Source organism: Pan paniscus, chromosome 16 (assembly GCF_029289425.2).
Source record: "Pan paniscus chromosome 16, NHGRI_mPanPan1-v2.0_pri, whole genome shotgun sequence".
Lineage (NCBI taxonomy): Eukaryota > Metazoa > Chordata > Mammalia > Primates > Hominidae > Pan > Pan paniscus.
The window spans coordinates 21,130,948-21,156,630 of NC_073265.2; the positions used below are offsets into that span (position 1 = coordinate 21,130,948).

Genomic DNA, 25,683 nt, shown 5'->3' on the forward strand with positions numbered 1-25,683 from the left:
TACCTAATCCTTGCTGGCTTATGGTGTCTTTTTGCATACAGGTATGTTTAACTTTAATGTTGTCAAATTATTATAATGCCTATTTTCTTATGATTGTCTACATTAGTAAATCTGTCCCCATCCTGAGAACAAGAACATGATCCTTATTCTTCCAAAGACATGCTTAATTTTGCTGCTCACTATTAGGTTTTAATCTATCTGAAACATTTTTATAAACGGTGTCTGATAAAAATCTACATTTTTCCTGAATAAACAGTGTTTGGATCACTTTATCCCATAATTTACCTCTTACTTGCTGATCTGCAATGCATTTCTTTGCACTTAAGGTTTGATTCTCTTTTGCCTATTGGCTATGTCTATGCACTGCCACGTTCTTTAATTTTCATAGATTCCTAGTAGGTTTGATAGTTTTAGTTGGTGAGTGCCCACCCACTTTGGTTCCAGTGCACGATTTGCTAGAAAGACTCACAGGACACAGACAGCTGTTAGACCCACAGCTATTGTTAATTACAGTGAAAGGATATAGATTAGAAGCAGCAAGGAAAAAGGTGCACACAGCAGAGTCCAGCACTAAGGAGGAGGCATGGGCTTCCAGTTGTGCTCCACATGACTGACCTCAACCACTCAGTCTCCAGTCAGCTGTCTGCCACTCCCAGAGGTCAAAGTGACACAATGTGACCCAAGGCCCAGGCATACATAAACAGGTGTTCACTATAAAGCATGTTGATAGCATGTGGTGTGACCCAAAGCTTCAGGTTTACAAAGTCACTCAAATCACACAGAATATTACAAAGGCTCAGAGGTTATCTCCAGGAGTCTGTCAGGGACTGTCCTGAAGCCCTTCGGAATATGCAGGGTTTGGGCAGCCCAGGCCTGCTGAGTTAACACTTTACTGCACAGTTCTTCTTTTCCAAAAATTTTTTTTTCTTGGCCCTATACACTTTCATATAAATTTTATGTTTAACTTTTTTCAATGAAATACCCTGCTGGTATTTATATTTGAATTGCATTTAATTATTAAATATCTTCATAATATTTAGGCCTCTGATACAAAAACTTTGCCTATCTACTCATTCATTTTTAGTTTATTTTCTGTGTTGAAAGACAATGCTACATTTACTTCTGCATAAATGTTTTGCATATTTATGTTAGATTTAATTTTAGGTATATTGCTTTCTGTGAGTAAAGTATATACTTTATTTTTTTAAATTCAGGATATTTGCATCTCTCTCCATAAATGAGCTTGGACTATAATGCTTTATTCTCACATATTTTTATATATTTATTTCTGTTTCTTTTTCTATTCTCTAGTACAGATGATATAAGACTAGAAGTATCTGTACCTTGAATAGAATTTATTAGCAACACATCTTTGGTACTTTGTCAAAGTTAATTTTCAAGAGTTGATGTAATTCATTTAATTCATGTAGGACCATTAAAGTTTTCTATCTCCTGTAATTACTTCAGCTGGTATAAATTTTTCTAGGAAACAGGCAACTGTAATTTGCCATACTGTAGGTTGTCTAGTGGACCTGTAACTTCTGCCTGGCTCTCCCTGGCTCTTACATCTCTTCATTTCTGGAAGAAGTCAGCCACCACCCTGAGAGGACACTCAAGCAGCCCTGGGGCAGGAGGTTGTGTGGGAAGGAATGGACTTCTCAGAACCTACTTCCCAGAAATGTGAGTTAGCTGCCTTGGAAGTAAGTTCTCTAGTTCAAGTCTTTTTTTTTTTTTTTTTTTTTTTTTTTGGCCGATGCTGTCGTTCATTGCGCGGAATGGCGGTGTGGGGGTTAATTGGGCGTAGGGGCCACGGTGGGGGCACTGCTGCCTCAGCTCGTCAGTACATTCATCACGGTGGCGGGACCCCAGCCTCGCCCCCGCGCCGGGCGCAACCAGGCCCGCCCCTCGGTGCCAGTGCTGGAGGGAGCTGGGGTGCTGCTCCCCAAGGTCACCGCGGGACGCGCGTGGACGGGGGCCGGGTCAGTTATTGCATGAGCGCGATGGGGGCAGCGGGAAGCCGGTGGGCCAAGTATTGCACTTAAAAAACGATCCTCATCGGACGGCGGGCCACCTAGAGGGCGGGGGGCGGGCGGGGCTCCACAGCCGGCTCCTCTCAGCCACTGGGCCGCCCCGTCCCTGTTTTACAGCTGGGGGAACTGAGGCACTGAGGTGAAGGGAGCCCCCTCGCACGCGAGGCCGCCGCCGGGGGCAGGGGCGATGGGAGTGGGCGCAGGGCGATGAGGGGGGACGGCCGGGGACGCGGAGGGGGCTGCCCCGCCGGCCCTGCCCGTCAGTCCAACTACGGCTACCTATGTCTTGTCTGTGGCTTCTGGGAGGGCTGGCGGCCGGGGCAGCGCAATGGCATGGCTTTGGTCTGGATGACGGCCCCGCCTCCGGCCCTCCTGGGCCCGCAGGGCGGTTGGCGAGGGTCACAAGTTGGACGAGAGGCGCGAGCGCGCGGAGTCCTGGGGGTCCAGGCCGCTGGTGGCGCCGGGTGAGGCCGAGTCCCTGCGATCCGGGCTGGGCGCGGCGGCCCGGGCAGCAGGCGTGGGTCCCAGGCGCGGTGTGGAGCTGCTGGCCGGGCGTGTGGAGGCCGCTGGGACAGGCGTTCCGTGGGGCAGCGAGGGCTGCGAGGCGGACAGTGGGCGCAACGCGCGGCTCAGGCGGCGCGAGGGCAGGGCGGTCCCAGCAAGGGGGGCGGCGGGCAAGCTGCCGTAGGGCGAGGTCCGCGGTGCCCGGGGGCTGGCGGGCGCGCCCAGGGGGCTGGCGGGGGGCGGGGGCCCGGGTGAGGCGGCGGCAGGTGCGGGCCCCGGGGGCGGGCGGCGCACGAGGCGCGGCGAGCCGAGCGCCAGCGGCCCCACGAGCGGCCGCGCCACCTGCGGGCAGAAGCTCATGGCCACGGCCTGCTGCAGCGTGGCGATGGCCGAGGTGACCTGCGGCGGCGGCGGCGGCGGGAAGAGGCCCAGGCGCTGACCCAGCTCGGCCTGCTGCACCATCTCGCCGTCGTACTTGACGATCTCCTGGATGATGGCGTTCTACTGGTTGTTGAATACGCCCGAGTTAAGGTCATGCTGCACCTTGTGCAGGAGGATGGAATTCTTCTTGCCGATGCGGTCCAGGCGGTCGATGGCCACCGTCTCGAAGGCGCGCCGCATCATGGGGTACTCCTCCAGCACCTCGTTGAAGTTGTCCACGCTCAGCGAAAGGAGGCGGCAATAGGTGTTGGCCCGCACGCTCGCCATGCGGTGGCCCTGGGTGAGCAGGCAGATCTCCCCGAAGTAGGAGCCATCGAACAGCTTCATCTCCTTGTTGCCCTTAGTGAGCACGCTGACCACGCCGTGCTGGATGAAGTACATCTTCCCGATGGTGCCTTCGCGGATGAGGTAGTCACCCGGCTGGAAGACCTCGAACTTGAGCTTGGTCAGCATGGCCGTGACGAAGTTGGGGTCAGCATTGGCGAACAGCGGCATGGAGGCCACCAGCTTCCGGCAGTTGAAGTTGACAATCGCCTCCTGCAGGGGCCCGTTGAGCTCGCCCAGGATGCTGTCCTCGTCGAACATCTTGCCCTGGTAACGGTGCTCGTAATAGTCGTGGATCTTCTGGCGGAAGTCGGCCGGCAGCTTGTGGAAGGACATGTACTGCTCCACCTGCTTGTACTTCTGGTACTGGCGCCGCGAGGAGTCCAGCGACTGGATGAGGGCAGTGGCGTGGCCGATGAACATGGCGTAGCAGGTGGCACTCACAATCATGCTGAGCATGGTCAGCCAGATGTCCGTCATGCTCTCGGGCGCCTGCCGGCCATACCCAATGCACAGCATGTGGCTCATGGCCTTGAAGAGTGCGAAGGAATACAGTTCGCTCCACCAGTGGTTCACCATGCCATTGATGGACACCCAGCAGATGCACGGGAAGTCCTGCAGCATGGCCACCAGGAACTGCAGGCAGCCATCCCAGTGGCAGAGCAGCAGCATCATACTGATGAGGTTGCAGAACCGCATCACCGCGCTGGCCAGGTCATAGGTCATGTGAAAGATCTCCTCCCACTGGTGGATGTAGCGGATCAGGCGCGAGAGGCGCAGCAGCCGCAGGAGGCTGAGGATCTTGGTGAAGCGCACGATCCGCAGGGTGCACGCCGTCTTGTAGACCTCGGAGTCGATGCCCTTCTCCACGATGAGGAAGATGTAGTCCACGGGGATAGAGGACACGAAGTCCACCATGAACCACGTGCGCACGTACTTCTTGATCTTCTCTTGGTCCAGGATGATCTCCGTGTTGTCCTCGATCACAATGCCGGTGCGGAAGTTCAACACCAGGTCCATGAGGAAAAAGGTGTCCGAGACCACGTTGAACACGATCCACAGGGTGGTGGTCTCGTCCTTGAAGAAGGTGATGCCCACTGGGATGATGATGAGGTTTCCCACCATGAACAGCAGCATGGTGAAGACCCAGTAGAACCTGAAGTCGCTGTACGGGTGGATGATCCAGGCCCCCGCTGACTGGACGCGCTCCTGCTCGCGCTCCACGGCCTTCTGGCTGCCGAACATCCGCAGGGAGAACTTGTTGACGCCCAGCTGCAGGAGCGCGCCGAAGTGGCGCTGCATGAAGCTGGCCCGGCTGCGGCGCGGCTCCGCCGCCGGGCCGCCACCTCGCTGCCGGCCTCCTCCGCCGGCCCCGGCCCCGGCCCCGGCGCGGGCCCCGAGGCCGCCCCAGGGCACAAGAACTACACCTTGGGCCCCCGCGCCGGGCCCTCGGGCCCCGCGGGGCTGCACTGCGGCTAGCCGCGCCCGCGCTCGGCCGTTCCGGCTGCCCTTGGCCGTGCTCGCCGTGCCCGGGATGCCGGGGCGGCCGCACTAGCTGTCGCGGCTGCGGAGCCGGCCCCGCGGGCCGCCCTCCTCCGCCGCCTCCGGGGGCAACGCCTCGGCCCGGGGCGGCTGCTGTTGAGGGGGGCGCGGCGGCGGCGGGGCTCTCCCCGGGCCGCCCGCCGCCCCCGCGCGCGTCCATGGCGAGGCGGCGCCCGGCAGTGCGGAGCGGAGCCGCCGACCAGTTCAAGTCTTTACGTGGCCGTTACCCCAGACATCTGCCTGAAGCCTCCTGAGAGCTCCCAAACCAGAAATATATATTTGAGCTGCTCCTAAGTACATGACCCACCCACAAATGAGAGATCATCAAAGATTATTGTTTTTGAAATCACTAAGTAGGGGGGCGACCTGTTATGCAACAGTATATTACTAATACAAATGTTTTCTTATGATTACAAATAAAAATTGTTATTTGACTAATGACTTATGAGGATTTTAAAATATTAACATATAATCTTTGTTATTTTTTATTTTGATTTCTAATTGCATTGCCTTACGACTGAAGAACAGTTGGATAACGTCTGCATATCTTTATTGAAAATTTTCTTGTATTTATGGCACATAGCCCATTTTTATAAATGTTCCATGAGTGAATGAGAATATGTACTTTCTAATTATTTGTTGCAGTTAAATATTGACACACTTGACAAATATGTGATCACTTTACTTACCAATTTCTTCATGAAGTTCTGACTGTGCATAGTTGATATTATGTTCTTAGGTTTAGACAAAAACTGTTGTCTTATTTCTGAGTTGTATACTTGACCCTCATGTACTGAATGTATTTATTCCTAATGATACATTTTACTGTATGGTTTATTTTTCTGGATGGTAATAATACCATGGTGGCTTTCTTCTGATTAGAAAATGTCTGCTATATATTTTCCTTCCTTTTATATTAATATGTCTATTTCCCTATACTATATACATGTTTACTCTCAACATTTTTCTGTTATAAAATATTTCAATACGAATATCTATGTCTTTTTATTGGCATGTATCCATCTCGTCTCCATCCCATTTGTGGAGGAGAGATTCCCACACTGGGGTTATGGAAATGACTGGACACATGACACCCAACACTAGACAGATGAGTTCACACCAGCTTATTAGTCACAGGCACACACGGCCCAGGGGAGGATGGAACCACATGATGTGGGGCCACATGAGGGCTGCGCTTGGAAACAGAGTGAACAAGCAGGAGCTGAGGGAGTCAGGCTTTGTAGTAACAAGAGGGTGGAGTGACACTTGCTTCCGGGCTCTGCCACCCATGATAAGGAAGGTTGTCTAGTGGACCTGCCACTGGAGCAGGGTGGGTAGGGGCATTATAGTTAGGCTATTCAAGGTCCTCCAGATTCTACGTATAAAGTGGCAGATAATGTTAATTTTGTGCCTTATAAGAAACATCTTTTGATCATTTATATTATTTTACCAATACATTTAGATGTATTCCATTCTTTTTATTATATGCTATGTATTATGCTCATTTTTCTGTTTTTGCTGGAGAGCTATACATTTTATTTTCCCTATTTTTGAAGATTCCCTTTCATATTTTAATACATATAGTTAACTATACAGTTTTAATTCCACCAGTTAACCAGGATAATTCAAAGACCTTAGGATTCATGAATTCTAATCAGCTCCCTTTCAAGTTCCATTATTTAAAATCTGGTATTTTAGCTTCACCTGGTTTTTTAAATCTGATATTAATTATGCTGTAGTTACGAGAACTGCCATCATTTTCTATCTTTATCCTGCTAGATGGGTCAACTGGAATCCTAGGTGGAGGGCCTGCCCTTCACAGCTGCCTTGTGTTTGCTTCTGCTAGAACCCTGTGGTGACACAGTGATGGCCACCCTGATATCCCTTCAGGAGTAAAGGGCTTATTGCCCCGAGACTGACAGTGCTGCCAGCAGAAGCCCTGGACAGACAGTCCTTTCAGGAGTAAGGACTTACTGCCTGCCCCATCTGACAGTGCAGTCAGGTGCCAGCCCTTCCGACATGGCCCCACCACCCAAGGTCATGGCCCCCTCCCAGAGCATCCCAAGACTGATTCACTTGGAGCACTAAGGGCCTCGCCTCTCGCCCTACTCCAGATAATTCTTAAGAGCCACGTAATCTTTAGAACTCCCTGCAAGGCTGGCTGAGTCTTGCCCTCTTCCTCGGCCCAGTCCCAGTCCTGCTTTCTACTCCTCACGTCCAGGTGGAGATTCCAAGAGCATTCCCTCATCCCTCTCCTGCATGTCAGTCTCTGTCTCAGAGCTTGCTTCCCACAACAATGTCACAGTGGTATTACCATCCAGGAAACAATTCCTATCAGTGTCTTACTTTGTCCACTCCCAAGCCACAAGAAGAGCATGAATTCACACGTGAATACACTGGAGGCATCAGCCTTTGCCTATAAATTCTTAGGGGAGACTTTACCACCTAGAACCTGCGATCAGTCAAACAGGCTCTCTGTTGTTTCTCTGAACCCACAGGAGGTTGAATGTTTTTCTAGTCTCTGGCTTACTGGGAGGGAGGGGCAGTGTCAGCATATAGGACAGGCTTACTGTGGATCTAGGTCTAATTTCTACCTGATGCAGCCCAGAGCACCACCTCCTACTATAAAACGAAGATGTCAGTGAGGTCCACTCATGTGCTTTACAGTTGTGGTTTGCAGATTCGTCTTAAAATGTAGTCTTGGGACTTTGTTGGAATTTCAGCTCTCCATTTGAAACTGTTTGCTACAGTATCCAGTACTTCTGAATGTTCTGCACTAGGGAGATACTCAATTATCTGCTCTGCCCTATTGCTGGGAATGAACATCTTCTCATTATAAATGATGTAAGCATTGTTTATGCATTTTTATGAGCTTGATTTGTGAGATTCATCCTTTCAGAGATATATTCTTGTAGGAACTGGTATAATGAGGTTTCTAAATCTAAAATGCATAGAATCTCAGGCTCTGCTGCTTGTGGAAACTCCTCCAGGTACAGACACAATTGTACAGACAGTGCAGCGCAGCTAATATTCTCATCTCAAAGAGATCCGTTTAGTTGAACACATTATCTACCAAAGAAATCAGGCCCTTGCATTCATTTGATAAAGGAAGTCCCACTGGATTGCATATTTCCATCTTTTTCTTCTAAACTCTATGACTCCAGAACCAGGCTCAGGGCCTGGAAATCATAAGGGCTTAACATAGTTATTTTGATGAATTTTTTAAGAAGTGATTTTCCTCATTCTGTACTTTCTTCCAAAGAGTGAAAAAGAATCGATTTTGCTGAGTTTTTGGAATAAATCAAATATGTCAGATATGGTTTTTCTACCTTATAGAGGAGTAACGGTACCATGGTTTCTGAAAACTTGAAACAGCACAGAAGTGGCTGCTCTCAGCCTAGACAGGAGTTCTCCTGAATATTATCTGTGAGTAATGACCTTCAAGTTCATATGAACAGCACTTTTCAAATGGGCCCTAAAACATTCTTCTTTAACTTTAAAAAGACTTGGAAGTAATATTTCTCTGAATTACTGCACTGCACAATGAATGTCTTTCTTTGCCAGTGAAGGGTGTCTCTGGACTAAATAATTTTGTTTTGCACCAAAAATAAATGTATTCTACTAAGGAATTATATTGGAGTACATGTAAATGCCTAGCTTAAAAAGAAATGGCTCACATTAAGGTAAAAGCTCATAGTTTAAAAATTAGACTTCCACCTTCTTATAAGGAGTAATGCCGCATCCTTTCCAACTGTCCTTTGATGAAGAAGATTAGCAGATGAATGGATACAACTCTTCCAGCTGAAAGAATCCTTAGAGGTCATTAAAGGGAACTCCTTACCTAATATGAGTATTGACATTACAACAGATGACAAAGAATGGGCTTGGGAGGAATCAGACATGGATTCTTTGAAACCAGAGCCATCCCTTCTTGCCTTTCTCTGTGCTCGGCTCAAGATTACCATCAGTAATTTCCTCTTTCCTTTCTTCCATCAAGACAAACCTGATCTGTCCTGTGCTACACTTTCTCAGTTCTTACCAGGTGACAGAGTGCTTCATGCTAAGTTGCTAATAGTTTTTCAGTTTTTTTTTTTTTTTTTTAGATGGAGTTTCACTCGTCTCCCAGGCTGGAGTGCAACAGCACAACCTTGATTCACTGCAACCTCCGCCTCCTGGGTTCAAATGATTATCCTGCCTCAGCCTCCCGAGTAGCTGGGATTACAGGTGCACACTACCATGACCACCTAATTTTTATATTTTTTAGTACAGCCAGGGTTTCGCCATGTTGGCCAGGCTGGTTTTGAACTCCTGACCTCAGGTGATTCACCTGCTTCAGCCTCCCAGAGTGCTGGGATTACAGGCGTGAGCCACTGTGCCCAGCCAGTTGTTAATAGTTAATAATACCTTGATCTCATACCACTTTCCTGCAGAATGTTCAAGTGAAACATTAACTTTATTTCTAATTTAAAATAGAGATATTTGGGGCTTATGTAGGCTATTACATAGGGCTGAATCAGATAATTTGGTTTGATGCTCTTTTTAATGCTCCCAAAGTCAGAATGCCTGTACTCTACCTGTGAGGCTAGTCCTGACGTGGCCTCCAGATGGACTACTCCAGAAAGGTTTTCCTTCATATCATTTGCCAGTTATCTGAATCCCTCTGTCTTGGGATGAAGATTGAGCACACACTCAATATGCATTAAACACAAATGACCTAAGTGAGCATTTAAAAGCTGATCTTGGCAACTTTGGTAATGCTGGGAGTAATGTCAATTATTTTTAAATTATAAAATTATAAAATTACTCTGAATGTACCACACTGACTTGCTTTTCACTATAACATTCTAGAAAGCAGCGTGGATCAAGGCTTTTTCTTTTGCAGAATCTATCAAATTTCAGGAGGGAAAGACATGAAGGACCCGAGCACAGACTGGGGTAGACGGTGTCTCTGATGGGTCCTGGTGATTCCTGCCTCCTGGTAGGCAAGCCCTCCCCTGAGTTTCAGCTGGACTTAGTGACTCACTTCTAACATACAGAACACAGCAGATGTCACTTCTGAGATTAAGTTATAAAAAGGCAGTGTCTTTTGCCTTGAGCACTCTCTCTTGCTCTCTGCTCAGTCTGAGGGAAACCAGCTGCTATGCTGTGAGCTTCCTAATGGAGAGACCCACAGAGTGAAGAACTGAGGTGGCCTCAGCTAATAACCAGCAAGGAGCTGAGCCCTCTGTCCAATAATCTGAAAGGGGCTGAATCCTGCCAACTCTACAAGAGTTAAGTTTGGGTGGCTCAATTAAACCTTTAGACAAGATTACAGTCTGAGCTGACAGCTGGATGGTGACCTTGTGAGAGATTCAGAGCTGAAGATGCATCCAAGCCATATCCAGTTTCCTGGCACACAGAAACTGTGAACTAATGGCGGTTTTAAGCCTATATGTTTGGGGATGATTTGTTATGCAACAATTGATACCTAATACACAAGGTAAAACATATAGAACTATTCTGATTTAATCTTTTCTTCTGGAACTAACAGCAAGAGGAGACCAGTTCTGGTTAATAAAAAAGTTAAGAACTGATGTGGCCAGTTAGCAATTTTTTTGTATTTCTTTAAAATATTGCATGTCTTAAGTATTGTATGTGCTTATCTCAGTATAAGGCAAAATACGTTTACAATTGTGTTTTAGAATTCAGGCTTCACAGCCAACACCCAGGCACCATGGTCAATGATTGCTTTGGACTCTAAATGAAAAACCATTGAATGTTAAGCTTGCAAATGCAGCATTATAAGATATCAATTGTGGCAGGCATCAGAATTCTCCTGTCTCTAACTTAAAATTGGGGGCTCAGCATAGCTCCTCCCCCATTTTTTATACTCTTCATCAGATACAGTCATCAATATTTTTCTAAACAATTATTTGAATTTGCTCTGCTTAGCAATACCTATTACTAGACCCTCATCACCTGAACTCAAGTAAAAAAAAAAAAAAAAGGGAGAGAAAGATATCTTATGAGCACCTGTCAAGTACGAGGTCCTACACCTGATATTTATAGAGGCAAAGATGGAGTGGTCTAGTGTCTATGCTCAGATAAGTGGCTGCAAATTAGGGATAAAGTAAACACTACACAATGCATCTAATATGAGGCAGGAGATGTCCAATGCCACAGAGACATACCAAAAAAGTGACATGAGGTTTCAAACCAGAGAGACTTCAGAGCTAGTCGAGAAGATCAGAGACAATATGTGAAGGGTCTCATGCCCAGCAGCTTGGTGCCTTGTCAGCTCCACGCAGGGATGGATTATTCTGCAGTCACATGAGAAAGTGGCCCAGCTTCTCAGGGAGCATCTCTTCTAAGGCCATGTCTTCTTTTCTGTTGACACCCATCACAGTGAGTTGGTCTCAGGTCCATCTTTGACCTGCCTGCCCGAACTCCTCATTGGATATGAGGTTCTGTTTCCCCAGTACTCTGGGACCTGGTCCCATTTCATTCCCCACATACAGTGTTGTGCTTGGTCACGGAGGGAACAGGTAGGCCACACTTCCCAAGCCAGCCCCATCTGGTTTCCCAGTCCTGAGTTCTCTGCTTACTTTGGAAGGCAGCTCAGACAGAGTTGACATTTGTGATGAGGAATGGGGTAGATGGCAGTGTAGAGGGAGATGCTCAACCACCTTGGAGTGAAAAACACCAGGCACACAGCTTAAAGCTGGAGGTATGTAAATACTGTACCCTCTTCTTTGTGTTCAATCTAGGAAGCTTCCAGGATCAAATATCATGGTTTACAGAACTGTCCTTGCAATTGAAGGTTTTATGTAATGGATAGTGTTTGTTTCTAGGAGAAGGTCTAAAGGAATTTGCCTCTATGGCTGGTTTTATCCTCTGTAATTTAGGGGACACAAAAGGGGTACTTAAAAATGCGTGCTTTCAGTAGATTTTATTTAAAACAATCTACATAACTTTGGTATGCTGGGAGGCAAACAGGGGGTCTAACTGCACTTTATAAAGTATGGGATGGCAAAAGATGAAAAACATACCAGCAGTTTTCCTCTTGGACTCTAATTGAATTCACTCTTTTGCAATATAGGTCATTATAGTAACAGCAGGGGCTGTGGAATTATGAGAGTGGAGAAGATATTATAATTTTGAGATCCTTAAATTCATGGTGAATAGAGTTTTCTTTCAGTCATATTTGGTGAGGAATATATTTGACACCCAAGAGAAATTTGGAATATCATTAAGTCAATACATTCTGTGAAGACCAAAATTCTTTTCTCTATTATCATGGAGTCTTAGGACAAAAAAGTATTGTGAGAAGTCAGAGGATGGAATAGATTTTGGGAGCAGTGTGAATAACAGTGCTGTATTGGGAAAGAGTAGATTAGGGTGAGGATTGGAATTTAAAGATCTATTGAAGGGAAAAAAAGACATCACAGGGTTATCAGTTTAATAGAACTGATCCAAATATCAGAAAAAAAATGATCAGACATGGTGCCCAGTATAGAATGAGTGAAAAGAGGATGATGAAGATAAGTTATTAGGAGGCTACTGTAATAGCTCAGGCCAAAAGAATGAACATGTATTACTGTGCCTGCCTTAGTCCAAAGGTAAGCAATGATCTCTAAGACCATTTAGTGTGCTAAATTGAGAAGCCAGTAGGAGACAATTTTGAACCATTACTAAGTTATTTGAGCTTTCGATGAGAAAAGCATGCAATTCCCTTACTCAGGTTATGTTGGGATTTGAAATGTAGACTGAAGTATTTCTAGCTTCCCCATAATCAATTTCAATTTTGCCAAGCTTTGAGGTGATAGGAATTCAATGAGGGTCATTAATCCTGCTGAGAATAAAGCAGACACAGTCCACAGAGTTTCAGGCTGCTTTTCTGATTGTGTGTAGACTCAGCCATTGTGCATAGGCCATGGTCCAGCCAGCTGCACAGGAGCTCCGTGGAGGCCCAAAGGCAAAGTGAGAAAGTAGGTATCAAAAAAATTGGGATCATGTCTTTGTTCCAGCCACTGGGTCCTCAGCCCCGTGGGGCATGGTTGTCCTTCTCCTCTGACCAAAGCACATGTGCACTGCCAGCCTCTGGTTCAGGAACCTTCTGCCCTGGTGAGCTCTCACTCTCTGGGCTACTGAAAAGCTGTCTGCAACCATCATGTACCTGTTTTTAGTTGTGACTGCTTTGCTGGATGAAATGTTCGGGCATTGATATAACCTCAGCAAACAGTAAGGCATAATTTGTTCATACCATGTCCTCCTTATTAGAACCATCAGAGAACTGTGAGATCTCAGAGTTAGATATCTATGCTTCTTTGGGTCTTAAAAACCCTTTGAATCATATGAACAGTGATATTTCCTACTTACACTAACTGCTAGGAAGTTCTGGATCTGTGTTCTCAGTTCTAACAAAGTGTCCAGAACCTGAGTGGATACTTTATTTTTTTCTGTACTCATTTGCCTTTTTCTGGCTTTATCTTCCTATCCTTTTTTTTTTTTTTTTTTTTGCCCTTTTCCCATTTCTCTGCTTTAATTTTTTTTCTGAATTTCAAGTCCTCGTTGAAAAAAAAACTGGTGATACAAAATTATGTTTACAGAAAAAAGCAGCCCTTCAGCTTATTATACTTTTATTTTGATGAGCACCAAAATATCTTTTTCTTTAAATCAATACGTGAGGCTTTTTTACTTAACAAGTTATTTCCTAATTTGAGACATCCTTTCTCACATATGATCATCTTTTGCAAGTTAAGTCACCTACACTTATTTATCAGCTTTGAGAAATCTCCTCCAACCACAGTATTTCCACGATGAAATGCACATTTTCATGAAACACACATCTTTTATAAATGTGCTGTGATCTGCAGCCATAAAATGGCCATGCCACTGAGCCTGTCTGCACCAGCACCTCCCCTGACCATCTGTTGCCCAAACCCATGCATCCTGTGAAGGCATTTGTTCACTGGCATTGCTTCCTGTCAGCCTCCAGCCTTCTCTCCTTCTGTCTAGTCATAACCTTGTCATGAGTTCTAGTGCCAGGAGAACTGTAGAACTATGATCTGATTCCAGGGCCCAAAACGTCATGGTAAGCTTGAGACCCCTGATTGCCACTCTTATGGAAGCCCCATTGGCCACGCTGGCATCTTGTATTTGTGGACCACAGGGTATAGAGATTAAACCATCTCATTAGCACCCTTTTGTGAATAGAAAAGAGAACCCCAGAGACTGGAGAGAGAATCCAGCCCAGACTGAGGGATGGGCAATCCTCAACCAGCCTCCCCGCAGCTAGGATTCGAAATGTAGACTGAAGTATTTCTAGCTTCCCCATTATCAATTTCAATTTTGCCAAGCTTCGAGGCAAAAATGGACACTTTTGTCTGTCCAGACACAGACACTTCTCCATAAGCATCTTTGGCAGAAGGAATTTCAGGATCAATTTTCTTCACATATGCATGGAATTGGTTTGAAAAGAGCCACACCTGTTTACTCGCAATGCAGCTAAAAAGGAGCCACACGCAAAGAAAGAGTGGGATATAGTGAAAATACCATGGGATCTGGTATCAGTGACCCTGGAGCCTACCACGGCAGAGTCTGAGCTGGGGGTGTTGGTTTCACCATGTGAAAATATGGCTAATAAGGTGTTCCTTATTTTTTTAAAATGCAAGGGATAATGTATATAAAAGAATGATGAAATGTTTGGTTTCATATTTTATGGTACTTATTTACATACTTATTATTCCAAACAAGAGGTTATACTTTAAAATCTGGAGAGGTATTTCCGACCTGGTTTCTCCAAACTTATTACTTTTATGGAGAGGAGAAAATAGGAACCTATCTTATCTATTAAGATTATAAATTAAATCAGTACTTGATACCCTCAGTAGCAGATTTAATTGCCCATATAAAAAGAGAAGGTAAGTTTTGACAATAAATGTAAATGTAAACAAGGTCATCCTGAAACATCACAGCATTCTGGCACAGTTATTACCTATATTGATTATTTTGTTTCTGTGATAGTTAATTTTATGTGTCAGATTGGCTAGGCCAACCTACTCAGCTATTTGGTCAAATACCAGTCTCGAAATTGCTACAAAGGTATTTTTTAGATGAGCTAAACCTCTAAGTCAGTAGACTTTCAGTAGGGCAGATTGCTTTCCATGTGTGTGGGGGCCTCATCTAGTCAGTAAAGGCCTTCAGAGAAAACAGACTGGAATTCTCTGGGAAAGAGGGAATTCTGCCTCCAGACCGTCTTCAGAGTCTAGATGCAACTCTTTCTGGGGTGCCCAGGCTTCTGGCCTGCCCTGCAGATTTTGGACTTGCCAGACTTTATGATTAAAGGAACAAATTATTATATAAATTATGAATATAATTCTTTATATGAATCTCTCTTTATCTCTGTCTCCTGCTCTTCTCTCTCTCTATAAATAATATATATATGCAGTTATCCATATACATATATATACACATATATACATTCTGTGAACATATATAAACACACACACACATGCACACATCTTATCGGGTCTGTTTCTCTGTAGAACCCTGACTAATACAGTTTCCCTCCTTTTCCCCAAGAACAGGAGAGACTGAACTGTGAGTGCAACAAGCCACAGGGAGACAAGAAATGCTGTCCCCTCACCTCTCTGCTCAGCGTCTTCCCAATGGTAGTAAAAATGTTTCCCTGCTCTGCAGATGAGCTGCTCAAGCTCCCTGGTGGGTGCAGGGAAGCTCCACTGCCTGTGTGTGACTGTCTCTCTCTCCTCTCTCTTTCTTTCCCTTCCCCACCCAATTCCTGAGTGGGAGGCTGACTCATCTTGGGGCGGGTGGACCAGGGAGATGCCCTGTGGCAATGGCCTGTGAAAAGGCAGGGGTCACACGCACATGGTGCTCTGAGCTCTGGGAGGAAAAGCACTTCCAGCAGGGGAGAGCAAGTCCAGGCCCCACTCCAGAGCTGGCCATGTCCTCTGGCTATGTTTCATAGCCCTAAGTAGTGTTCAGATTTCATTTAGATGAAAACAAACTTTTGACCTAATTGATATTTATTTAGATATTCATTTCATTTATCCACTTGATCCTTTGGATTTGGAGCCTAGCAGAGTGTCCTTTCTCTCCAAATCACCATCATCACTAACTGAGGCAGAAGCAACATGCCAGCCAAGTTGGTGGCCTCCCCACAACAATGGCTTCCTGGTGCTGCAGGTGGAAGGGAGCTGGAAGTACCAGCATTCATTCCAAACTCACACACTATCGAAAGCCCACCGGAAAATGACTTGCTCATAAATTACCCTGAATTTGTGTTTTAGATAAGATGTGAGTAAATTATAGCTATTATCTATTTTCACTGTTTCTAGTGTAAGTGAATGATAAATCCTCCTCCTCCCTTTCCTCTTCCTTCTTCTTCTTTTCTTCCCCCCCTTTCTTTTTTCTGTTTTTGGAGACAGAGTCTCACTCTGTTGCCCAGGCTGGAGTGCAGTGGCACCATCTCAGCTCACTGCAACCTCTGCCTCCTGGGTTCAAGTGATGCTGTGCCTCAGCCTCCAGAGTAGCTGGGATTACAGGCGTGTGCCACCACGTCCGGCTAATTTTTGCATTTTTAGTAGAGACAAGGTTTCACCATGTTGGCCAGGCTGGTCTCAAACTCCTGACCTCAAGAGATCCATCCACCTTGGCCTCCCAAAATGCTGAGATTACAGGCATGAGCCACCATTCCCGGCCTCTTCCAATGTTATAAAACATGGTATCACTCATTTAAGCTTCTAGAGCTAGTTGTCTACACACCTTCATTCATTTACTCAGCAAATAATAATTGAGGGTCTGCCACTTTATCAGATACTATTAGACCCCATAGTTTTCATCACAGGCCAAAAAACCAAGTTTCCTTGATTTCCAACATTCTAACTGATCATGGCAGTGGCGGATACAGAAGAACCAAAAACCCCAAAATGTACCACATGAGATCATAAGTACTCTAAAAAAAAGAGAAGAAGAGAGAACAGGTAAAATAAGGTCATGTGGGAGGTGGGTGTGAAATGGTGATGAGTGTAGGCCTCCCTGAGAAAGTGACATTTAAGTCAAGACTTGCAGGAGGTAAGGGCTGTGCCCTGAGGATCCCTGGTGAAGAGCAGTCAAGGAAGAAGGAGCAGCACTCACAAAGGTCCTGAGGCTGGAGAGGAGGTGCTATAATCCACACAACTGTAAGAAGCAGGTGTGGGCCTATGCAGAGGATGGAGGGAGCTAACAGAAAGTGAAGATGAGACTGTAGCTTCAGTCTGAGGGAACATAACGAGCCACTGCTTTGATCACTGGAAAGATCTTTGCCAGGACTTCAATACTCTACTCTAGGAACCAAGTTTTGAGCCTACTTTGGCATTTGTAGGAAGAATGTGTATCTTTTCCTTTATTGCAACTAAGGCAGAGAATTCTCTAACTCTAGGAGAAGAGCTCATGTCCCCTGGCATTTTCCTGACTCCAAGCTGAGATGCTTGGCATGAGTTAAGAATGGAAAGAGCTGTTTCACTAAATTTGTACCAAACATTGGGTGTTGTTTTGGATCCGTGGAACAGTGGGTGACACCAGCAGCAAAAGAAGAATGTTTTTCCCACTGGAGGTTGGGACCCCAGATGAAGCAGCAGCTTTAATCGGCTTTGAATCAGCTTTGAGTAACCAGTGAGCAAATCCATGTGTCTCTGAACAGGGAGCTGTTCATGCTGCCTGGACCTCCTATGTGTCTGAGCGAAAGAAAACAAAACAAAGAAACAGAGAGAGAAGAGGGAGATAAAGTGTGAGTTCTAATGAGCTTTGTTTTTCTAGGAACATGTCTTTTTCATATACATTTTCAAATGCAAGATACAAAGTTGTATATAACATCGTCTTACCATTATGTAATGTTTTAGAAGACTATACTGAATTCCATGTATTATTTCTGTCATTGGTTGTGTCCTTGCCCCTTTTTCCTCAGTCAAGCTCACTGGTATTTATCAATTTCATGAGTAATAAGATTGGTATTATTCTTTCTTATATATTTAGCAAAATTTACTGGTGAAGCCTCTAGGTCTGGAGATATTGCAGAAGTAATATTTTTAATTTAAAAATGTATTTTCTAGGCCTGGCATGGTGGCTCACACCTGTAATCCGAGCACTTTCGGAGGCCAAGGAGGGCGGATCACCTGAGGTCAGGGGTTCAAGACCAGCCTGGCCAACATGATGAAACCCCATCTCTACTAAAAATACAAAAACAAATTTGTCAGGGATGGTGGTGCATGCCTGTAATCCTAGCTACTTGGGAGGCTGAGAGGGGAGGACTGGCTGAACCTGGGAGGTGGAGGTTGCAGTGAGCTGAGATCGCGCCACTGCACACTCCAGCCTGGGCCACAAAGCGAGACTCCATCTAAAAAAAAAAAAAAAAAAAATGTATTTTCTTATTAGCCATTGGATTATTAATGTCTAATATGTCTTAGGTCAGTGTTGGTATGTTACATTCAAATTTTGAAAGGAACCACTTTTGGCCTTATTGAACCTCTCTATTACATGTTGTTTATGTTAATTAATTAATTAATTAATTAATTTTTGAGACAGAGTCTCGCTCTGTTGCCAGGCTGGAGTATGGTGGTGCAATCTCAGCTCAATGCAACCTCCGCCTCCCGGGTTCAAGTGATTCTCCTGCCTCAGCCTCCCGAGTAGTTGGGACTACAAGCAGATGCCACCTTTTTTTTTTTTTTTTTTTTCTGAGATGGAGTCTCACTCTGTCACCCAGGCTGGAGTGTAGTGGCGCCATCTCAGCTCACTGCAACCTCTGCCTCCCAGGTTCAAGCAATTCTCTGCCTCAGCCTCCTGAGTTGCTGGGATTACAGGTGCCCACCACCACGCCCTGCTAATTTTTTGTATTTTTAGTAGAAATGGGGTTTCACCATCTTGGCCAGGCTGGTCTTGGAACTCCTGACCTCATGATCCACCCACCTCGGCTTCCCAAAGTGCTGGGACTACAGGCGTGAGCCACCACACCCGGCCCAGTGCCCAGCTAATTTCTGTATTTTTAGTAGAGACAGGGTTTCACTATGTAGGCCAGGATGGTCTCAATCTCTTGACCTTGTGATCCGCCCGCCTTGGCCTCCCAAAGTGCTGGGATTACAGGCATTTGTATTTTTCAGAGTACCTGTAGGAAATAGATGGAACATGCAATTTAAATTATTTGAGAATAATAAAAGGACTTTTACGCAAGTATGGGCCAGGATGGGAAAATCACAGGGATGGATAATACAGTATCCTGAGAGGTGACGCTGGGGTTATAGTTACAACCTCTGGGTCCAAAAGGGCAAGGGAAGGAGCAACTGCAGAAAGCCAGCGCCAGAGGTCTGGCAGAGAGGGAGGCCTGAGAGGAGGCAGTTGGGCTGTCCACGTGGAGAGAGAGTGGGAGGAACCAATGTTACGGCCCCACACTCTTACCTTCTTCCAGGGCACCACAGAAAGCCCAAAGATGAAGGAGCCCACAGATATGGTCAGCCTCCCAAAGGGCAGATGTGAATTGAGAAAGGTCAACTGTAAGTCTGGAGGGGCAAACAGAAAGTGCTCAGCACAGGCTCCTCTTGCTCCTCTGTCTACATACTTTTTCCAGGTAAAAACTCTGTGTCCTCATCACAGGAAAGGCAGCTTGACCATTTGAGGTAATGCTGATTCTGTCATATGCCCATGTAAAACATATACCCAGACCAGCATTCTCTAGCATACCCAGATGGATAACCTTAAAAAGTACTTCAGACACTAAAAACACTAGAACAAAGACTAAAGGATTAATGAGGATCAAAGCAGGAAGCCCAAAGTTTGACTAAAACGAGTTCCCAAAAGAGAGAACAAAGAAAATGGAGAGGTACAAATTGCCTAAAACAATGGATAAATGTATTTCAATGTTAAAGAAAGACAAGGGTCTTCAAGAAAAGGCCCACCAAGCTAAAAATATAAAAGAAGAAGATACAAATTGACCTTCATCTAAAGATAATATCATAACAAAAATATTCTAAAAATCTTTTGAAGAGAAAACAAGAAGGGAAGCTATAAGAAATTATACAAAGCTTGTCATTTGAGAGAAAAGCCACATTTTTAGTTGGAAAGTTTTAACTGTTAAAAGTCAGCTATCTTGAAGTTTACCCAAAACTTTCATACAAGCACAATAAAATTGAAAGGTGATTTTAAAATTCATATGGAATTGAAAATATAAAAATATGCATGAAGCAATTTTGAAAGCAATCTTGCAAATCCAGGCCTTAAGAAAGAAGGACTAATTAAGTCCTTATTTAAGAAAGAAGGACTAATTAAGTCCTTATTTAAGAAAGAAGGACTAATTAAGTCCTTATTTAAGAAAGAAGGACTTTTTCCTACCAGAGAAAATAATAAAATGTCAAAACCTACTATTGAATTCATTAATTTTCCATAAATAAGTTTATGTAAAAACCACATATTACATAAAGTGTATTACTTTGAAAATACATTCTTTCAGTCTCCCATTTCATAAAATATATGTAGGATGGCAGGTATTCAAGGGTATTGTAGAAAAGATAAGAGACACTAAATATCATTACTGCTGTATCTTGATGAAGTAGGGGGTATCATGGCTAATGCATATGGCTGTGCCGGTCACACACTGCACAGCTCCAGAAGAGGTCTATGTGATTAACACTTCCTAATGTTTTTAGTAGACAGTTTGGCCTGTAAGCTGTGATGGCCCTGAATGAGGTCATTAGCTAAAAGACTGAGAGTGTATCTCAGAATCTTCAACAATAGATTTTAGGTCCTATCATTAGTGGTTTAGGAGCATCCTTACATAAAATAAGACTGATGCCTCTGGCATCTTCAATTCCTTCACAAGCTCCAAGGAGGAAAATGAGGCTAATGTGCAGAATAAGGCAGAATTAAGAGAGAAAGCAGAGTGATGTTAACGCGGTGGTGGAATAAGAGCGTTCTACCATTATCCCCTAGCAGAAGCATCAAACTTGACAACTATCTATGAGAGCACTTTTGTGAGGTCCAAGAATCCAGCAGATAAAGTTTTAGCACGCCATCAGAACAAAAATCTGAGAATAGATGCACTGAAAAAGATAAGAAAAACAGTTTCACTTTACCTGCATTACCTTTCCTCCAAGGCATCATAGCTCAATGCCAAGAGAGATCATTGCAGTCCATGATTTCTCCTGGTGGGTGGGGAGAGTGCAAGCATGGTTCATGAGTGCCCAGCTCCCCCAGCTTTGTAGGATACTGAACAAGACACCCACTTTCTCATCTTATCCAAACTACAATGGTGATTGGTATGGTTTAGTGGTTGGAAGAGAACAGTGATAGGGAAGAGAGGTGGGGATCTAATTTACTGCTCTGTGATTCCATCAGGAAGTGCATCTATAAGGCACTTGGAACGCATTGTGTTTGGACCCCCTGAACTGGTGCATGGGCACTCAAAATGTTTGGCACAACTCGCTCCCAAGATTGGTTCCCTAAATGCACCTGCGTGAACAGCAAATGCAAGCATTTCATGCAGGTATCTGTATCAACTATGCAGAGTTGGAGGAAGACACACAAACTTGAGCATTTCAGTGCACCACTCTAGAAAATCAAAACAGGAAGCTCTCAGCCCTGGCCTAGCTTTGCAAGATTGAAAGAAAGTGCATAATCTTAAGCATTTCCCTCCCCCAAAATGGATAAGAAGTGTGGAGTGGGTGAATCCACAGAAAAAGTCTGAGAGAGCCTCATAATCACTAACCAATCTGGTTGGTGAAGGTATTTATAGTAAGTAAAAACTGAAGGAAGTTACTCCTTCTTCAAATGGAAAGACAGCAGCAGAAGACTTCAAGAAACATGAAAAATCAAGAAAACTTGATTTTTCCCAAAGAAATTGAGATCTACAAATTGCCTGACAAAGAATTCAAAATAACTATTTTAATGAAGCTCAGTGAGCTACAAGAAAATATAGGTAGACAACTAAATGAAACAGAAAATAGGAATCAACAAAAGAATTCCAATGAATAGATAGAAATCATGAAAAGGAAACTGAACAGAAATCCTAGAGCTGAAGAACACAGTGAATGGAATTCAAAAAATGCAATAAAAACACCAACAGACTTGATCAAGCAGAAAAAAGAATCTGTGAACTTGAAGAAAAGTCATTTGAAAATATCCAGTTAGAAAAGGAAAATTTTTTTTTTAAAGAATGAAAAGGAATGAAGAAAACCGATGAGATTAGTGGAACACCATCAAGACAGCTAACATTTGCATTATGGATGTTCTAGAGGAAGAACAAAGACAGAAAGGGGAGAAAGCTTATTTAAAAAAATTATGGCTGAAAACTTCCAAAGTCTGGGGAGAAATCTGGACATTCAGGTATACAAAGTTTGCAATCTGTAATAAGGTTCAATCCAAAGAAGGCCTCACAAGTCACATTACAGGTTGAGCATCTCTAATCTAAAAACCTGAAATCTGAAATGATTCAAAATCTGAAACTTTTTAAGAACTAAAATGACGCTTAAAGGAAATGCTCATTGGAACATTTCAGATTTCAGATTTTCAAATTAGGGATGCTCAACTGGTAAGTATAATGCAAATATTTCAAAATCTAAAACAATCTGAAATCTGAAACACTTCGATTCTACGCACTACAGATAAGGGATCCTCCACCTGCATAACGAATTGTCAAAAACTGAAGACATAGAAATTTGAAAGCAACAAGAAAAGAGGCTTGGCACATACAAACAAACTCTGATAACACAATTAGCAGATTTCTCAGCAGAAGCCTTACAGCCAGAAGATAGTAGAATTATATAGATATATTCAAACTGGTAAAAGAAAGAAAGATACTGCTAACCAAGAATATTTTACCTAAAAAAGTTGTTCTTCAAAAATGGAGATCTAAAGCCTTCTAAACAAACAAAAGCTGAGGAGTTCACCACTTTAGACCTGCTTTATAAGAAATGCTAGAGAGTTCTTCAAGATAAAATGAAACAAGGCTAATTAATGACATGAAAACATATGAAAGTATAAAACTGACAAATGGAAGTTTATCAGAATACTCTAATAATATTCTAATACTCTAATAAATTCAGAATATTCTAATACTGTAATGGTGTGTAAATCACTTAAAGTTTAAAAACAAAAGTATTAACAAAACTGTAAATACAATAGTCTATTTGTGGATACATAATATTAAAAAGATATAAATTTTGACATCATAAAAAATAAGGGGTGTAAAAGTATAGAGATTTTGTATGTGATCAAAGAAAATTTGTTATAAGCTTAAAATAGACTTTTATAACTAAAAGGTATTTTCTGTAAGCCTCACGGTAACCATAAACCAAAAACCTCTAGTTGATATATAGAAGAAAAAGAGAAAGGAATCAAAGCATACCACTCATTACAAAAAAATCATCAGTTCACAAAGGAAGATAGCAAGCGAAGATGAAATGAACAAAGAATCTACAAGGCAACTAGAAACCAATTAACAAAATGGCAATAGTAATTCCTTACCTATCAATAATTACTTTAAATATAAATTGCTTAAATACTCTAAAGATAGACTGCTCAATGGATTGAACACACACACACATACACACACACACACAATATGGTACCTACAACGGATTCACTTAAGCTTTAAGAACACACTTAGAGTCAATGTAAATAAGGAAGGTTATATTCTATGCAAATGGAAACCAAAAGAGAGTAGGAATAGCTAAATTTATACAAAATAAACTTGAAGTCAAAAACTCTCGTAAGATACAAAGAAGATCATCATATAATGATAAACAGGTCAATTCATCAGGGGATATAACAATTTCAAATATATATGCACCTAACATTACAGCACTTAAATTATATAAAGCAAATATTAATAAATCTGAAGGAAGAGATAGACTGGATACAATAATAGTAGAAAACTTTAATACCTCACTTTCAACAATGGACAAATTGTTCAGATAGAAAGTCAATGAGAAAATATTGTAATTGAACTGCATTTTAGGCAAAAAGAGGGCCTAACAGACATATACAATGCATTCTGTCAAAAGGCAACAGAAGACTTTTTTTCTTGTACATATAAAATTATTTCCAGATTACTTTAAGTATTAGGCCACAAAACACGTTTTAACAAATTTAAGACGATTGAAACTGCATCAAGAATATCTTCTGATTACAATGGTATGAAACTAGAAATCAATAAAAAGAAAAACTGGAAAACTCACAAATATATGCAAATTAAACAACATTCTTCTGAGCAACCAAAGGGTAAGTGGTAAATTTTCCAAGAGGGAAATTTAAAAAGATCTTGATGCAAATCAAAATGGAAACACAGCATACAAAAACTTATGGGCTAGGCCGGGTGTAGTGACTCATGCCTTTAATCCCAGTACTGTGGGAGGCCAAGGTGGACAGATCACCTGAGGTCAAGAGTTCGAGACCAGCCTGGCCAACATGGTGAAATCTTGTCTCTACTAAAAATACAAAAATTAGCTGGGCATGGTGGCATGTGCCTGTAATCCCATTTACTTGGGAGGCTGAGACAGGAGAATCACTTGAACCCAGGAGGCAAAGGTTGCAGTGAGCAGAGATCGTGCCACTGCACTCCAGCCTGAGCAACAGAGTGAGACTCCATCCCAAAAATAAATAAATAAATAAATAAATAAATAATAAATTATGGGCTACAGCAAAAGCAATTCTAAGAGAGAAACTTTTAGTGATAAAATCTTACGTGAAGAAAAAAGAAAGATATTAAATAAGTAAGATAACCTTATACCTCAAACACTAGAAAAAGAAGAACAAACTACAATGTTAGAAGGAAGAAGGAAATCTTAAAGATCAGAGCTGAAAAACATGAAGTAGGGACTAGAAAAACAACAGAAAAGTAAACTGAGTTGTTTCTTAAAAGACATACAAAATTCACCTTTTGCTGGACTAAGATAAAATGTGACAGGACTCAAATAAACAAAATCATAAATCAAAGTGGAGACTTGAAAACTAATACCACACAAATAAGAAGGACCATAAGGGTCTATGATGAACAATTATATGCCATAAAAAAGATAATCTAAAAAAGTAGGTAAATTCCTAGAAACCATATCTTACCAAGTCCAAAGCATGAAGAAATGGAGAAACTAAACATACCAGTAATGATTAAGGATATCAATTTGGTTGTTTAAAATCTCCATCAAAAAGAAGTCTATGGGCCAGGAACAGTGGTTCATGCCTGTAATCCCAGCACTTTGGGAGGCCGAAAAGAGTGGATCACTTGAGGTCAGCAGTTCAAGACCAGCCTAGCCAACATGGTGAAACCCCGACTCTACTAAAAATACAAAAATTAGCCAGGTGCGGTGGTGCACACCTGTAATCCCAGCTACTCAGGAGGCTGATGCACAAGAATCATATGGCTTCACTACTGAATTCTATCAAGCATTTAAAGAAGAATTAATGTCACTATATCCCAATTGCTTCCAAAAAAACTGAAGATGATGGACCACTTCGAAACTCATTTTACTATGCCAGCATTACCCTGATATCAAAGCCAAACCAGAACACTACAAAAAAGAGAAAATCACAGACCAGTAACCCTGATGAAAATAGATCCAAATATCTTCCATAAAAGACTAGAAAACCAAATTCAATACCGCATTAAAATGGCCACAGTTCTGCAGGCTGTACAAGAAGCATGATGCCAGCATCTGCTTCTCCTGAGGGCTTTTGTGCTGTGTCAAAACATGGTGAAGAAGGTAAAAGGTGAGGCGGGCATATGTGAAATGAGAACAAACCCAAGGGGTATCCTGGATTTGTAACAACCTACTCCAAGGGGAACTAATTTATTACCCCAAAAACCAATCCAGTCTTGCAA

The 25,683-nt window shown here is 43.3% G+C and overlaps 1 pseudogene; it reads right to left on the reverse strand.

Moving 5' to 3' along the window:
* Positions 1-484: 484 nt before the first annotated feature.
* Positions 485-5,560, reverse strand: LOC100989417 (potassium/sodium hyperpolarization-activated cyclic nucleotide-gated channel 2-like; annotated as a pseudogene).
* Positions 5,561-25,683: the final 20,123 nt, after the last annotated feature.